This window comes from Panthera uncia, assembly GCF_023721935.1.
Source record: "Panthera uncia isolate 11264 chromosome C1 unlocalized genomic scaffold, Puncia_PCG_1.0 HiC_scaffold_3, whole genome shotgun sequence".
In the NCBI taxonomy this organism is placed as follows: domain Eukaryota; kingdom Metazoa; phylum Chordata; class Mammalia; order Carnivora; family Felidae; genus Panthera; species Panthera uncia.
Genome location: NW_026057584.1, coordinates 40050472 through 40067493, shown reverse-complemented (window position 1 = coordinate 40067493; position 17022 = coordinate 40050472). Strand labels below are relative to the sequence as shown.

Below are 17022 nucleotides of genomic sequence, written 5' to 3'. Positions count from 1 at the left end.
TAACTGCACTTTGCGGACTCATCTTTTGAGACTCTGGCCATACTCCCTGCAACAACCTTGGTCAGGCATATGCAAAATTTTGAATTGGAACATGCACACCTAGGATTGTGTATGGGTTTTTTCCTGCATTTTCAGCAGCAACAACTATAACAAATGTCCAGTGACTCACACAGATAATATTTCTGCTAAATTATTGAATCAATAATATAAATGCTATGAGAAGTATTATTTGAATACCCAATTAAATTAATAGCAAACTATTCTAAATTTAAGAGCATGGATTAATATTCATTTGACATATCTTACGCAAGAGGAATAGGACATTATGATTTTTGTGAGGCCAACAGAGACCAAAGTAAGAACTACATCAAGAATCTCAACACTAACCTTGTTGGGAGATGAACGTCATTGCTCTTAAGAAGTTTCCAGTTTTTTTTCTCTTCCTTTGGTGTTTGAGCTCTAACATGATTTTGGTACCATACAAACACAAAATATTCTAAATATTTAAAATATTTAATGTATATAACAAATTCAAATTTTACATAGAAAATTAATCTTATTTATATAGAAAGTTTATTTTTTAACGTAGCGCCAAAAGCTATTATATTACAGGTATTTCAGACTGTGAAGTTTACCTGAAAATGAATACAAATGATTCTACTATGTAAAGCTTTTATATCTCACCACAGTGCCAAGAACTTAGTTTTTCACACCTGACTAAATGCTCCATCTTGCCCATACCTGTCTATTTTTTCTCAGTTTATTTTCTTTCTTCAGCTCATTCCATGCCTTTCCATCTCTACTTTTCCAAGTTACATTTGAGGGGATCCTAAAAATGACACTTCTCTGCCCATTTCAGAATCTATTTAGAAACAAATGTAAAAGTGTGATAGAGGGATTTCAGATTAAATATCAGGGAATTATAGAGAAAGTTTTGCAAATTATCCTTTTCACAATATCAAGCAAAAACAAAATCTGAGCAAAATATAGACCAACAAATAAGCAAATTTATTTGAAGCCATCAGAGAGATACCAAGGAAGGCAGGACTTGATGAGCCTGTATCCTGAGGAGAAAGAAGCTCTTTTAGGTAGGTCCAACACTACTTTTCCCTTGTAGGATAATTCTTAAGAGGCAACAGGTGGGAGGATAAGAAAATGGAGTAGAGAATGGCAGCTGAATCGGAGGTGCTCTGAGTTTAACATTAGGCACCATCAGGGGGCTCCATCTCAAGAGTTATGACTCTTGAGTTCTGAATCACAGAATATATGATGTCTTCCTTCCTCTTGTATATAAATATTGATGGTATACAAAACTTTAGTTGGGTTTTAGATCTTCCTCTTTATGCTAGATGCCTCTAGGGTCATCCATGTACCAATTCTTTTGACTTCCACCTTCTGACCCACATACGTCTGGACGCTCCAACTAAAACCTCAACGTAGGTATAAAATTGAGTAAATGTCAAAACCTTAGGCTTACTTACTTTTCTTAGTTTTCTAATTTATAGCACATAAGAGATGGATGTTTTGCCACACTCTTCTCCACTTGATTCAGATTATAATAAACTCAAAATAAACAATAGAAATGATCCCTGAAAGTATAGTATTTAATAAACTGAAAATAAAAAGAAAATTCTGTTCAGGTATTTTTCATTTTTATTAATATATTTAATCCAAGGGAATTTACTTTTATGTCAATATAAACCTCTTTCTCCTATGCAGATTCCATGAGTATAAATCTCCTTAAATGCTAAAAGTTTTTCCCATATCTTCTAAGCTATCTCCAAATCTTATCACTTCTAACTGCAGAATTCAGGTCAGCTTAGTATTTATGTAGGGTGACTAATTTGTCAACTTGTGCAGATAATGTCAGTCAAAATTACTGAAAAATAGCAAAACTGAGTTCTAGGAGCAAGAAAAATTGTTTATTAAAAGGCCCAGGCTTCTCATAGGCACATTCATATATATTATGGCTTTAGACATTTTCTTGTATTGAACCCTTTATTAATAAATATAAGTTTTGTAATGGAACCTTTCACTTACAGTTTTTATTTTTCAAGTTTTATTTATGGAAATAATATAATTATCTTCTATTTTATAAGCAATTTCTATATGAACTAAGTAGAATACTCAATAGGATACTAAAACTTATATTTACATTTATTTTCACCAAAAAGTGAATAAAGAAATTTAGATTTGCTAATATTTAACATATAAACAAACATCAGCATTCTTAGTCAAAAATAATATGCTAAATGGAATAATATCAAAATAATTTAAAAAGTCATAATTGCTAAAGGATTCATACTGCCAGAGAAATGTACAGTAAGTACACTTAGAGTTAAAGTTTGAAAAAGACTAAGAATTTAAAATAAATCCAGGTGTAATCTTCAAAAATTTGAGTATTTTTCCTCACTTGATCAGCCTTTGCAGAAATGAAGTGCATAGTTTCTGTATACATACATAAATACCTGCATTACTATTTCAGTTTCCAGAAATGAGATGAAACCAGAGAAATCTGCAGAGCGTCTGATTAGTGCTTAACACAATTAATTGGATGGCTAGTAGATTGGAATTTAGTCATTTCAGGAATTAAATCCTGTGGGACACAGCTGCCAAAAGTGTCCTATATTTCACAGATTAGACAATGTTTAATTAATAGATTAAAGGTAAGCCAAGCAAATCATAAGCAATAATCAGATTTATATTTTGACTAGTCAGATATAATATATAGCAGAAACTTATTATGCTTATTTAACAGGGAATCACTCAATTTCAAGCTAAAAAGCATTCACTGGTTTGGGTCATAAATCATTCTATTTGAGTCACCATCAGCTTGTTTTTTTTTTTTTTCCATTATTTATTTAGCTCATTATGTAATACTATTCATGATACATAACAGAGGCCATTACTTTGTGCAAAAGTATTCTGCCATGGGATTTCTAGAATATTCATTCAAAAATATTTCCCAAATGAAAATTACAGAAGGTATATTTATGGGTATTTGCAAAGAAACGCATACAAAATTATACCTTTTTCCTGTCTTAGCTAATAAATGATTCCTTTTTGACAGGCAAATGCTACAGTTTGATATGCTTGCATCCTATTTATTGGAGAATACTGAGAAGTTCTGAAGATGAAAATTACATTGTAGAAGGAACCATATATATGCATCTCTAGTCTAATGAATCATAAATGTGCCACTGTCAACTCTTTATATACTAGTCAAAACTTGCTGTGCTCCACAATGAGTCAGTTCTGTTACTTACACTTAAGGGTAGTGACCAAGCACAGTATGTAAAAAAGCCTTAAAATGGGGGGATTTAGTGTTAAAAGCCACAATCTCAAAGCCACAGTTAATATTCATTACTTTTCTTTTCCACCGCCTTTTCTAGATTTCCCCTTACCTCAGCTAACATTTCCACAGGTCTACATCTCTTTCTGGGGAGTGTCATCAAAACATTATCAGTGAGGGGCTCCTGGATGGCTCATCTGGTTAAGCGTCCAACTTCAGCTCAGGCCATGATCTCGCGGTCAGCGGGTTGGAGCCTGTATTGGGCTCTGTGCTGACAGCTCAGAGCCTGGAGTCTGCTTCAGATTCTGGGTCTCCCTCTCTCTCTGCCCCTACACCACTCATGCTCTGTCTCTCTCTCTCTCTCTCCCTCTCTCTCTCTTTCAAAAATAAATAAACATTTAAAAAAAATTATCAGGGAGGTGTGAGTCCCTAAATACTTTACCCTTACTAGGATATAGCTGATGCAATAGCTTATGTATCTTTATTAACACATATGGGAGCACCAAGAATTCCCTTCATAAATCTCTTGAGTTTCAGGCATATTCTTTTTGGACCCCATTATGTCACAAGAACTCTAGCTTCTCAGGATGATTATTTTCCCACCCTACTATAGTAACTCCTTTTTTGCCTGTTTGTCTATTAGAATGAAGAACCGAAAATTACAGGGTAAAAATTATAGCTCTAAGTTCATCAGAATTTTACTGAGGCCCTGATGGAATCGTGCCCCCTTGAAGACCAGAATTTTAATCCTTTAAACCCCAAATTCTGGGGATAAGAACTACACAAATTACATAGTTCCCAAGAGGGTGACTTGGCTAAGCAAGGAGAAGTTCTACTTCTCTTTCTACCTCTTGTTTCCTAGACTCACCTAATCTGTCAGAAACATAGCATATACAACAGTTAATGGTTCAAAGTATATAAGATATCTTAAATAATAGGACACCGACCTTGCAAAGTGTCATTCTCAAGATAGTGCCTTAGGTGTGTTTTAAAAAAGAAATTTCCATTCTTTCAGGAGAGCAGCTACTCAGTGATACATGATAGAATCCAAAGATCCTACAGTCATGTGCTCATTTTCAAACTCTCTTTGATTTAAAAGCATTCCTTGTCTCTACCAGATACTCTTACCTGCTTTGTCAAAGATTAGTTGGCCACACCTTTGTGGGTCCAATTCTGGGGTCTCTATTCTATTCTATTGGTCTATGTGTCTGTTTTTGCCAATACCATACTGTCTTGATGACTACAACTTTGTAGTAGAGGCTAAAGTCCGGGATTGTGATGCCTCCCACTTTGATTTTTTTTTTCAATATTACTTTGGCTATGCAGGGTCTTTTCTGGTTCCATACAAATTTTAGGATCGCTTTTTCTAGCTTTGAGAAGAATGCTGGTGCAATTTTGATTGGGATTGCATTGAATGTGTCGATTGCTTTGGGTAGTTTGACATTTTAACAATATTTATTCTTCCAATCCATAAGCATGGAATGTTTTTCCATTTCTTTGTATCTCCTTCAATTTCCTTCATAAACTTTCTTTGGTTAGGTTTATTCCTAGGTATTTTATGCTTCTCGGTATAATTGTGAATGGGATCAGATTCTTTATTTCTCTTTCTGTTGCTTCATTCTTGGTATGTAAAAATGCAACCGATTTCTGTACATTAATTTTGTATACTGCGACTTTGCTGAATTCATGTATCAATTCTAGCAGACTTTTGGTGGAGTCTGTCGAGTTTTCCACGTAGAGTATCATGTCATCTGCAAAAAGTGAAAGTTTGACTTCATCTTTGCCAATTTTGATGCCTTTGATTTCATCTGCTGTCTGATTGCTGAAGCTAGGACATCCAACACTATGTTAAACAACAGCAGTGAGAGTGGATATCCCTGTCCTGTTCATGATCTCAGGGGGAAATTTCTCATTTTTTCCCCATTGAGGATGATATTAGCTGTGGGCTTTTTGTAAATGGCTTTTATGATGTTTAAGTATGTTCCTTCTATCCAAGACAATCTCTTTAACAAATGGTGCTGGGAGAACTGGACAGCAACATGCAGAAGAATGAACCTGGACCACTTTCTTACACCATTAACAAAAATAAACTCAAAATGGATGAAGGACCTGAATGTGAGACAGGAAACCATCAAACCCTAGAGGAGAAAGCAGGAAAAGACTTCTCTGACCTCAGCCGCAGCAATTTCTTACTTGACACATCCCCAAAGGCAAGAGAATTAAAAGCAAAAATGAACTATTGGGACCTCATCAAGATAAAAGCCTTCTGCACTGAAAAGGAAACAATCAACAAAACTAAAAGGCAACCAATAGAATGGGAAAAGATATTTGCAAATGGCATATCACATAAAGGGCTAGTATCCAAAATCTGTAAAGAACTCACCAAACTCCACACCTGAAAAAATAAATAATCCAGTGAAGAAATGGGCAGAAGACATGTCTTCTTTCTAAAGAAGACATTCAGATGGCCAACAGACACATGAAATGATACTCAACGTCACTCCTCATCAGGGAAATACAAATCAAAACCACACTGAGATACCACCTCACGCCGGTCAGAGTGGCTAAAATGAACAAATCAGGAGACTATAGATGCTGGAGAAGACGTGGAGAAATGGAACCCTCTTGCATTGTTGGTGGGAATGCAAAATGGTGCAACCTCTCTGGAAAACAGTGTGGAGGTTCCTCAAAAAAAAAAAAAAATAGGTTTACCCTATGACCCAGCAATAGCACTGCTAGGAATTTACCTAAGGGATACAGGAGTGCTGATGCATAGGGGCACTTGTACCCCAATGTTTATAGCAGCACTTTTGACAATAGCCAAATTATGGAAAGAGCCTAAATGTCCGTCAACTGACAAATGGATAAAGACGATGTGGTTTATATATACAATGGAATACTACTTGGCAATGAGAAAGAATGAAATGTGGCCATTTGTAGCAATGTGGATGGAACTGGAGGATATTATGCTAAGTGAAGTAAGTCAGGCAGAGAAAGACAGATACCATATGTTTTCATTCACATGTGGATCCTGAGAAACTTAACAGAGAACCATGGGGGAGGGGAAGGCGGGAAAAAAAAGTTACAGAGAGGGAGGGAGGCAAACCATAAGAGACTCTTGGATACGGAGAACAAACTGAGGGTTGATGGGGGGGGGTGGGGCAGACAGGAAAGTGGATGATGAGCATTGAGGAGGGCACCTATTGGGATGAGCACTGGGTGTTGTAGGGAAACCAATTTGACACTAAATTATGTTTAATATAAAAAAATAGAAGCATCCTTTGATCCAATACAATTCTAGCAGGAACCCACGTAAGTAAATCAGAAACTATGAAATTCCTAGGATAGAGATGCCAAAAAGGCACCAAGGACACAGATAACAAACACACAGCTAGAATACAATTCAAATCTTGGGGGTGACATATCATTGTTCCCTCCATGGGAGAGGAACTTAGGCAATCAACTTGCTACTGACTGATACCATATTAAAAACTCAACTTCCATCAGGCATTGAGCAATGGCAGTAGATAAACCAGTCTCAGTAAAAGGGGCTGCATGTTATTGGGATCATGCTTAGACTCTACTTGGCTATCACCATGTCTACTCCATTCATGGCCCCATTGTACAAGTACTGGGATGGCTGAGGACAGAGTTTGTCTGACCTATCTGAGTCATCTTGTTAACCTAGTCATGAAGTGTCTCTTTTGATTAAGTTTTTAATATATTAAAACAACAACAAAAAGAATCTGCATGTGTGCCCACTAACCACTATCCGTCCATCAATACACCTCCAGATGTTTTAGTTTCTGATCTTTCCTACTCCTTCCAGACTTCTGACCAACAAACCAATTTACCACTTCTCAAGATTTGAGTATACCCTTATGTCTAATAACTTCTCTCGTGATATTAAGGGGACAAACACGTGTACTACTCACAGTTTAGCCTGTTGGGAAGATTCCCCAACTATCCTTATGGCTATACATGAATGTAGCTATGGTTCATTGGCAGTCCATTTTCAACTTGCATCAATATATAGAGCTGACCCATCTGTGAGCCAGATTCTAATCTTTTCCCAAAACATAGCTATAGGAAATATTTTCCCTTACCCACAAAGACATAGATATGAACCTTTCTGTTCTGTTGGAACAGAAACAAGGCGACCTGTTCATAAAACTTAATTGTATCTCTGGACTTAATCCAATCAGTTTCTGAATAACCCATTTCCATGGTATGTGGGATCAGTGCCATGCCTGCCCAACTTTGTGACTTAGTAGATCTAATAATACCCATGCCTTGATAATTAGGACCACTTACCTAGCCTTATTGTCCCATGATTGGTCAAATAAGCTCTACTAAAGTCCAATGTAGGTTTAGAAGTTACTTTTGACAAAGAGTGATTTTCTGCTGCAGAAGACACTGCCTTCCTCCAGAACATGAAAGATCTATTATGTCTCAGGGGGTCTAAATAGTGCATGTGACTATTTTATTGAAAGATTTCAAGAGACTTCAAAGCATTGTATCTACTGGGTCATATAGCCTGAACAGAAAAGAAAAAGTAATATGCAAAAACTTGATATGCAGAACTGTCTACTACAACTGTATATGTGCTCAGAAGACCAAAAGGATATGGAGTGGGTCAGCGACAGTTAGCATTTATCTATGTATGCATTGTTCTAGCATTTATCTATGTATGCATTGATTTATTGTGCATATGTTTTTTTCTTACATAAAATACAGCCAAATAAAATATAATTTGAATGAAATGTAGAACATAGAGTAAAAGAAAAAAAAATAGCCAAAAGTAAAGGCCAGGAATAAAATTTTATGCATAAAATCACAATGTGAAGTTTGCTGTGCTGAAAAAATATAGAAATTGAATTTTACTGCTGGGTTGATGGAACACATTTCATGGATCTTCTTTGTAAAATATGGATTATCGTCAGTAACAATAATCTTGTGAAACATCCCTTAGCTTTCATTATATAATCAAAAGATACAACAAGAAAAGAGTGAAAGATAGAAAATTAAAGATAATAAAAAGCTAGTAGAAGTCTGTGAAAAATGAAAGTAAGAGCAAGCACTAAAGCTGGTCCTTCGCAGAGACATAGAAAATTCATAAAACACTAGCCAGGCTAACAAACAAACTTAATGGGCATACTTAAATGGGCAGAGATTGAATGCTTTCCCACTAAGATCCTTGGAAAGTGAAAAAGACAAGGATGTCTTATTGTGCCCCTCCTATTCAACTATCCAACATTGTACCAGTAGACAAACCTAAGTGCAATAAGATAGCTTGACAGTTTTTTACAAAGCTAAACATAGTCTTACCATATGATCCAGCAATCATGCTCTAATAGATTTGTATGTATAGATATATACATCTATATATATGTGTATAGATAGATAGATATAGATGTATACACACACACACACACACACACACACACACACACACACCAACAAGTATATATATTTACTTTCTCAACTCAGACAACCTAGAAGTAATGGCAGACCATTGGCAACAACTATACCCAATATCTAGATTTTAGTTTCTAATGTTCTCAATAAAAGGATTCAAGGTTCCTTGGGAAAATGACCCTTTATCGGGCTCTGGTAGGAAACATGCAAGATGTTCTTGAAGCATCGAACAGTGCCAAAAAGGAGCCAAGTAATAAAACAAACAAACAGAAACACCAACAAAAAACCAGTATTGGAAGTGTATCATAAGGGACACAGGAACCAACTGAAAAAACTACTAATGCCCATATCTGAAACAATTTGAGCAACAGAAAAGTGGCATTGGATTATAATACAAAGGATAAAATAATAAATATCCAATATTGATATCCATATTAATAAAAATAAATGTCCATATTAATGCAAATTATTGAATAAAAATATGTTTAAGAAAACAGATAAATATCCTATGTAGTTAAATTTCAAATAATTTATGTAGATAAGAACGGAAAGAAAAACTCTCCAGGTCTTCGGTGTGGACTGACATAGCGACTTCCTTCTGAAGTGTACAGTACAGGATGGGGCTAGGGGAAGAGTAGCTGTACAGTGAAGAAACTTAAAAACCACTACCTCAGCCAGGTGATCAAGGTCAACATCAATAATGATAAACAGTGTTGACATCATGTACCCTTGATATGATGTGATGAGGATAGCAATTTACCTGCGTGGCTTCCTCCCAAAAACATTTAACAAAGTCTAATAATAAGAAAAATATTAGATAAATCCCAGTTGAAGGATGTTCTACAAACTAGCCCACCAGTAATACTCACAACTGTTAAGGTTATCAAAATCAAACATCGTCTAAGTGTCACAGTCAAGAGGAGCCTAAGGAGACACGACAAAGTATTATCCTGAATGTGCTCTTGGAATAGAAAAAGGATATTAGATAAAAACTAACGAATTCTGAATAAAGAAAGGACTTTAGTTAATAACTATGTGTCAATACTACTTCATTAATTGTGACAACTGTACCATTCTAGTGGAAGCTGTCAATAATAGGGTAAACAGGAGCGCATGGGTGGCTCAGTTGGTTAAGTGTCTGACTTTGGCTCAGGTCATGATCTCATAGTTCGTGAGTTTGAGCCCCCCATTGGGCTCCGTGCTGACACTTTAGAGCCTGGAGCCTACTTCAAAGTCTACATCTCCCCTTCTCTCTGCTCCTCCCCCACTCATGCTCTGTCTCTCTCTCCTTCAAAAATAAATAAAAATATTTTTAAAAAATTTAAAAAAATAACAGGGAAAATAAGGCACAAAGTCTTTGCAAATTCTTTGTACTGGTTTCACAATCCTCTAAATCCAAAACTATTCCAAAATAAACAGTATTAAAAATTAAGCATCTTAGTTCAAAGATTAAAAGGTACATACTAGAATATATTATATAAATAAGATAATTAAAAATCCATTAAAGATAAGGTAAAATTTCAGAATAATGAGGGATAACACAAGATATTAAGAATGAGTAAAGAAGTAATTGACCTATGTAAAGTATGAGGGGAAAAGCTTGAAAATAAAAAGCTACAAGATAAAAGCAAGAAAATAATAGAAACTCTAGAGAGACAAGATCTATGTGGGAAGCTCAGAAGCAGGAAGCTAAAGCTTAATGAGGTAGAGGCTATACTTAAGGAGAAACAGAAATTAAATGAAAGAGAGGGTTGGATGAATGGAGAAGTGAAACAATCCATGCAGAAACAAACCATTTTCCAGTAATATCCTCTATGTAAGAAGATTGCTGTGGATTATGCATTATGTGGATATGGATTATGTGGATATAAACACCACCCTGGGTAAGAACCCTAGAACAAAGGACTGTCTTTATATTTTTCTCTCTGCCTTTTTGTTTATGCCTGTTCTCAAATCTCTAGAAATGAGCTAACCTTTCCAAAGTCCTATGCATTTATACCTCAGACAAAGTTGAATGGTAACAAGGGTTGTGTGTCCAAAGAATTTATGCATTTGCTTGTGCTGTTAAAATTAAAAGTAAACTTGAAAAAGGAAAGGAAAGAATAAGAACCTTAATGTGTGAATATATATTTAAAAGTTTAGATTTGGCATTTCTTGAAAACAATATTATATAAAAAAGTAGAAGACCATATATCGTTTTCAATCACAGATGTTATATACCATCTTGAAGATAATTAACTAGAAACATTAAAGGTATACCTATCATTATTTATTCTAAATAATATTCTAAATGAGTATGTATCAGTTCACACACATTTCTGCATGATCTTACAATTAAAAATAGTCAGAGAGACGTCTTTATCATTTTGTATAATTTGATTTACTTCTCAGAAATGCTTTTTTTTTGGTCTTTATGTTTCTTCTATACTATCTTCAACATGTTCTAATAAACTTGTAGAAAGGCCAAATTTTTATGAAATATGTACATCTCTTTCTGAGCTTACCGTCAATATACCCCTTTTCTCAGCAAATGCTTTCAAGTCATTATACCCCCAGAGGCAAAGGTCTAAAAAAGGCAAATGGGAATCAGGGTATCTGTTATATATCTAAGTACTTTAATAATTCATTAACTTAGAATTCTTTTACCCTTTTCTTCATCATGTAATATAGCATTTGTTTGGGGGAGAGAAAGAACTAAATATTTTATGTAATAATATTTTAAAATAAATGTGATATTTGTTAATATAAAAATACAGTCAAGAGCGAATAATGGAAATTCTTGAAAGCAAATTATTCATTTGTGCGTATTTCAAAAAGCATACAAATACTGTCACTTGGCCAACTTAAATTGCCCCAATCTTTTTCACATATACCACTTTTTATTGATATTGACTACATTTAGCATTTCAAGTAGAACTTATGACTGAGAATAGTTTGAGAAATTAAGTAAATTAAAATTTATAAAGAAATATGTCAGACATTTTTATATATGAGAAATTTCTTCATTATAGTTACATTAAAATTTGCAATAATTGACTAACAGAAATAACCACAAAAATTGTCTTGAAGTGAACATTTTTGTTATTGAACGCACTTAAAAGAACTGTGGTTTTCTACAACCATCTTATAATTCCTTTTACTACCACATACATAGCGAATTTTTTCACTTTTAACTAGATTCTATTTTAATCTGATGGCATATTAAAGAATGTATTAAGTCACAAATTTGTACTATTTTGGAGCTGTAAGAAAGACTCCAGTGTTCATATAAATTCCTCTTTGTACAGAAGAAAATAAGTTCAGTTCAACAAAGTTAGCTATTAGCAGAATTAGAACCACATTATCTACACGAGCTATCTTTTAATGACATCAAAAGAGATATATATCTATATGCCATCTGATGGATGAATATTCTAGCTTATAAAGGTGCACACTCCACTAGAATTTTTAAATAACTACAAAGAATTTCTATTTATGACTTATGTAGAAAATATAATTTTGTTTCTTGATGGTTTTCTAATGCGGCACATAAAAAGGAAAGACAATTATTGCCTATGTCACTAGTTGGCATCATCCTAGACCCCTCAAGTAGGAAGTGGCATTTTTTTATAAAAAAAATTATTTTAAGTTTATTTACTTATTTTGAGAAGAAAGAGAGAGAGAGAGAGAGAGAGAGGCAAAGAGAGGGAGAGAGAGAACGTGATGCAGTCTCTGTGGTGTCAGTGCAGAGCCTGATGCACGGCTCAAACCCAGGAACCATGAGATTTTGACCAGAGCCAGAATCAAGACAGAAGTCAGAAGCCTAAATGACTGAGCCATCCAAGTGCCCTTCAATGACCACATTTATTACCCAAAGATTTAAAACATTAAGTGCACACACATACAGACATGCACAAGTACATAAAATGTATATAAAGTACATTAAAAATTTAAAGTATAATTTTTTATATAAATAGATACTAAAGGTATACAGAAAATAGGAAATAGAAATATGTGGATGAAATGGTTAAATGTTTATTAAAAGAAAATGTGTAGTTTTAAGCTCCTTTTCGTTTTTCCTTAAACTTATCTATATTTTCTAATTTTTCTACAATAAACATGTTTACCTAGTGAAACCTTTTAAAAACAAAAAAATATTAAAAATGAACCCATGTTTCTAAGCATATTTAAATATTTCTTTATGAAAGTAAATTTAATTCATATATTTTTCAAAAGTAAAGTGTGCTAATAGCTAATGGTATATTTTATATATGTATTTTTCAGAATAATAGAAAAAACAGTAAAGGATTATTTATAAGTACCTAGGTTTCAATTTGTAGTGTTTAGTTTATCAAACTCTAAATATAAAGTGTCATTGAAACCAATTTGACAATAAATTTCATATATTGGAAAAAAAATAAAAATAAACATAAAAAAATAAACTGTCAAAGCATAGTTCATTCCAAAATGCTTTCTTAAACTTCTATGACATACATTTTTTATTGTATACATATGTCTTTTTAATTCCAGTATAGTTAAAATGCAGAGTTATCTTGGTTTCGGGTGTACAATATAGTGATTCAACAGTTCCATACATTACTCTGTGCTCACCACAACAAATGCACTCCTTAATCCCCTTTACCTGCTTCACCCATCCCCCCACCCCTCTCCTCTCTGTTTATTTTTTTTCTATAATTCATTAGCAGCTAGATACTTGAAAATTGGAATAGGTTAAAACAAACAAACAAAAAACTATTTCCCAAATGAAAACAACTTATCACATAATTTCTATTTAGAACCTTTCCAACTTCAGATGCTTTTAAAATCAGTTCACAAAATTCCTTGACCAAGAAAATATTTAGTTATGTGGAGATAAATAGCTTTTTTCTTGTTTTTAATTAAAATCACACCAACAATAAGAAAATGGAGGAATAAGGGAGTGGGAGAAAATAAAGAAGATCTCGTAAGAGGGTTACAGGATATTGCAAAATAGTATATGAAAAATACATGGAGGGTGTTGGGGCGCCTGGGTGGCACAGTCAGTTGAGCATCTGACTTCAGCTAAGGTCATGATCTCCCAGTTGTGAGTTTGAGACCCGCTTCGGGCTCTGTGCTGACAGCATAGAGCCTGGAGCCTGCTTCGGATTCTGTGTCTCCCTCTCTCTGTCCCTTACCTGCTCATGCTCTGTCTCTCTCTGTCTCGAAAATGAATAAACGTTAAAAAATTTAAAAAAATACATGGAGGGTGTAAATTGTATGATAAATCATATAGAAATGGCTAATTACCATTTTTATGCCTCACATGTCTGTTCAAGTGAGTTTCTCATTTGTCATGGTGTTAAAATTAAAGGAAAAAAATTCAATCATCATTTTTGGTTTTATCCCATGTGACTTTGGTTCAGTTTTTGAGCATCTCCAAACCACATTTTCTGTAAGTCTAGAATAAGGGAAAGAAGAAATAATAAGTCCATTCTGAAGGCTGGTCACAAGGATCAACTCTTTGAGCTTATTACTTGAATCTTTGAGGGCAGGCACTCCACCCTCTTTGCCTATCTATTCCCAGCACCTAGCCCAGAGCTGGTGCATAGTACAAAATAATTGATAAATACCATTTCCTTTCTATATGAATAAAGTTTTTCCAAGCAGATCCTTGATTTTTAGGCGTATTAGAGTGAACATATTTTAGAATCCTACAGACAGAAGTCTGAATTCCCGCTATACACTTTCAAGTTATATAACATTAAGCACATCATTTGATCCTCATTTTCATCACTTATCAGATGAAAAAAAAAAAAACAGAGACAAAAGATCTGTCTACCTTACAGCACTGTTGGACAGATGAATAATGTTTATTGTGTGCCCGGCTTTTCCTTTTTACTTGATCATGTCAGATTTTGATATGTGTTCTTTTGAATCTGATTCCCATGCTGACCAGGTTCCAGTGAAAAAGCAGCCCATTCCCTCCCCTGGCAGACCATGGAAGGTACTTTGGTTAAAATAAGTGAATAGAGCTAACACACAATTCACACCTCTCTAAATCCTCTCCTGGCTTTTGAAATAGGCCACAGACTCAAAGTTAGAAGAAGCAAAGCCTGTGGTTTAAGAAAAAGTAAAATAGCCACAACAAAACTGTTCATTTCCTCCTACAAGAGCTATATCACGGAATGTGGCTGTGCTCTCCATCTAAAATTAGTCTTCGTATAGCTTCTTGCACCTTTAAAAAACTGACCTCAAAAAATGGCTTTCTTCCTCCTTCTCCCTAAATTCTTTGATATGGAATAGAAGCTTAAAAGTTGAATTTCTTGTCTCTGGTTTCTTCACTGCTTATGACAAATCTGTGTCAGTCTTTCAAACAGCCCTACCAAAATGTACTGGAAAACAGAGACTCATTGAAAGTTACTTGGCAATTTTAGTTTGATCAAATCCAAGTCACCTAACACTTTCCTTCTCATTTGAGCAAGTCTGTCCTGCTAGGAACAAAGGGAACCATGTGCTCAGGTTTGTGAGCCTTGAAATGCTAGCTGGCTATTTGTATGAGCCCAAAAGATGTATTTACGAGTGGGATTTTCTTTTCCTTTTAATTTATAGCTTTACCGCTTTTGCATATTTGATCCAAAGGGGAAGATACATTCATCCTCCTAATGCCCCTGTCTGGGGAATAGAGTGGGAATGATAAATGCTGAATGGTTCTGCCATCTAGTGTAGAGAGGAAACAGAGACAATGTGATAAAGAAAAGAGGTCCTGCACTGAATGTCCTATTTGAATGCCTTGTAGTCACTTGTCCATTAGCTCATAGCAAGGATCAAATGTAAGGGATTTGGAGATGTTTACCAAAAAAAGTAGGAAATAAAGCCACGAAACAAGGCAAATTAATGTAGGAAAATACTATGCTAAATCCATTCTCAGAGTAGGAAAGCAGATTAAAATTAGTGGGTAAGATAAATGTATATAAGAAAATATGATTCCATAAAATTTCAGAATAAGCATATGAGCAGAAACCATATTAGTAGCTGTGATGTTTCCAATATTATTACCATGATCACATTATGGCCACAAAGTGGACCATAATATGATTTCTTATTATTACCATGTCCTTCTAACAATGAATTTTATAGTATTACCTTTTTATAGTGGCAATCTTGCTTATTATCCAGATGGGATAAATATTTCTGTTTCTCTCCTGTGTTTGAGGTAAAAGAAAATGACAGCACATTCCCTACTAAGTGTCAAAGTTAGCTATGCACTTATTGCCTTTCAATCTCAAAGTATACACAACATATTGAGGTAGAAAACATTACAGCCTTTAAAAGAAACACAGAGATTTCTTAAGTAAGAAAGAAATTAAGATTAATGAGGTAATAATGCTTGGTTTAGTGTGTAGAAAATAGTTCCCTATGGGCACGTATGCCTCATTTTTGTAGTTTATTTTAAGAATAAATATTACTTACCGTAGAATCATTTTCCACACTGTTATTGTCACCTACAGACGACTGGTAGCCTATCACCATGTGTTTTGTTTTGTTTTTTTACTCAAATAAATGAACCTAATATGTATATGATCCTACTTTCTTCCTCTGGTTTAGTCTTAAATCAAGGGAAGTAAACACAAATGTACTCAACACACAAAAAAAAAAAAAAAAAAAAGAATACTAGATATACAGGCTTTTTAAATTCTACCCAATCTCAGGTTTAAAATGTTATTCGGAACAGTCACAATTCTAGATAAGATTATGGAAAAATAATCAGATTTAAGAAACAATAGTTAATGGTGTTGGGAAAACTGGACAGCGACATGCAGAAAAATGAACCTGGATCACTTTCTTACACAATATACAAAAAGAAACTCAAAATGGATGAAAGACCTAAACATGAAACAGGAAGCCATCAAAATCTTAGAGGAGAAAACAGACAACAACCTCTTTGACTTCTTACTTGACACATCTCCAGACACAAGGGAAACAAAAGCAAAAATGAACTATTGGGACCTCATCGAGATAAAAACCTTCTGCATAGAGAAGGAAACAATCAGCAAAACTAAAAGGCAATTGATGGAGTGGGAAAAGATATTTGCAAATGTCATATCAGATAAAGGGTTAGTATCCAAGATCTATAAAGAACTTATCAAACTCAACACCCAAGAACCAAATAATCCACTGAAGAAATGGGCAAAGACATGAATAGACCCTTTTCCAAAGAAGACATCCAGATGGCTAAGAGACACATGAAAAGATACTCAACATCACTCAACATAACGGAAATACAAATCAAACATGATGAGATACCACCTCACACCTGTCAGGATGGCTAAAATTAACAACTGTGGCAACAACAA

General features: G+C 34.5%; 1 pseudogene; it reads right to left on the bottom strand.

Annotated features, from left to right (window-relative positions):
* Positions 1-16198, bottom strand: part of LOC125911380 (acidic leucine-rich nuclear phosphoprotein 32 family member B-like) — a 29384-nt pseudogene extending 13186 nt beyond the window's left edge.
* Between the last annotated feature and the right edge of the window lie 824 nt (positions 16199-17022).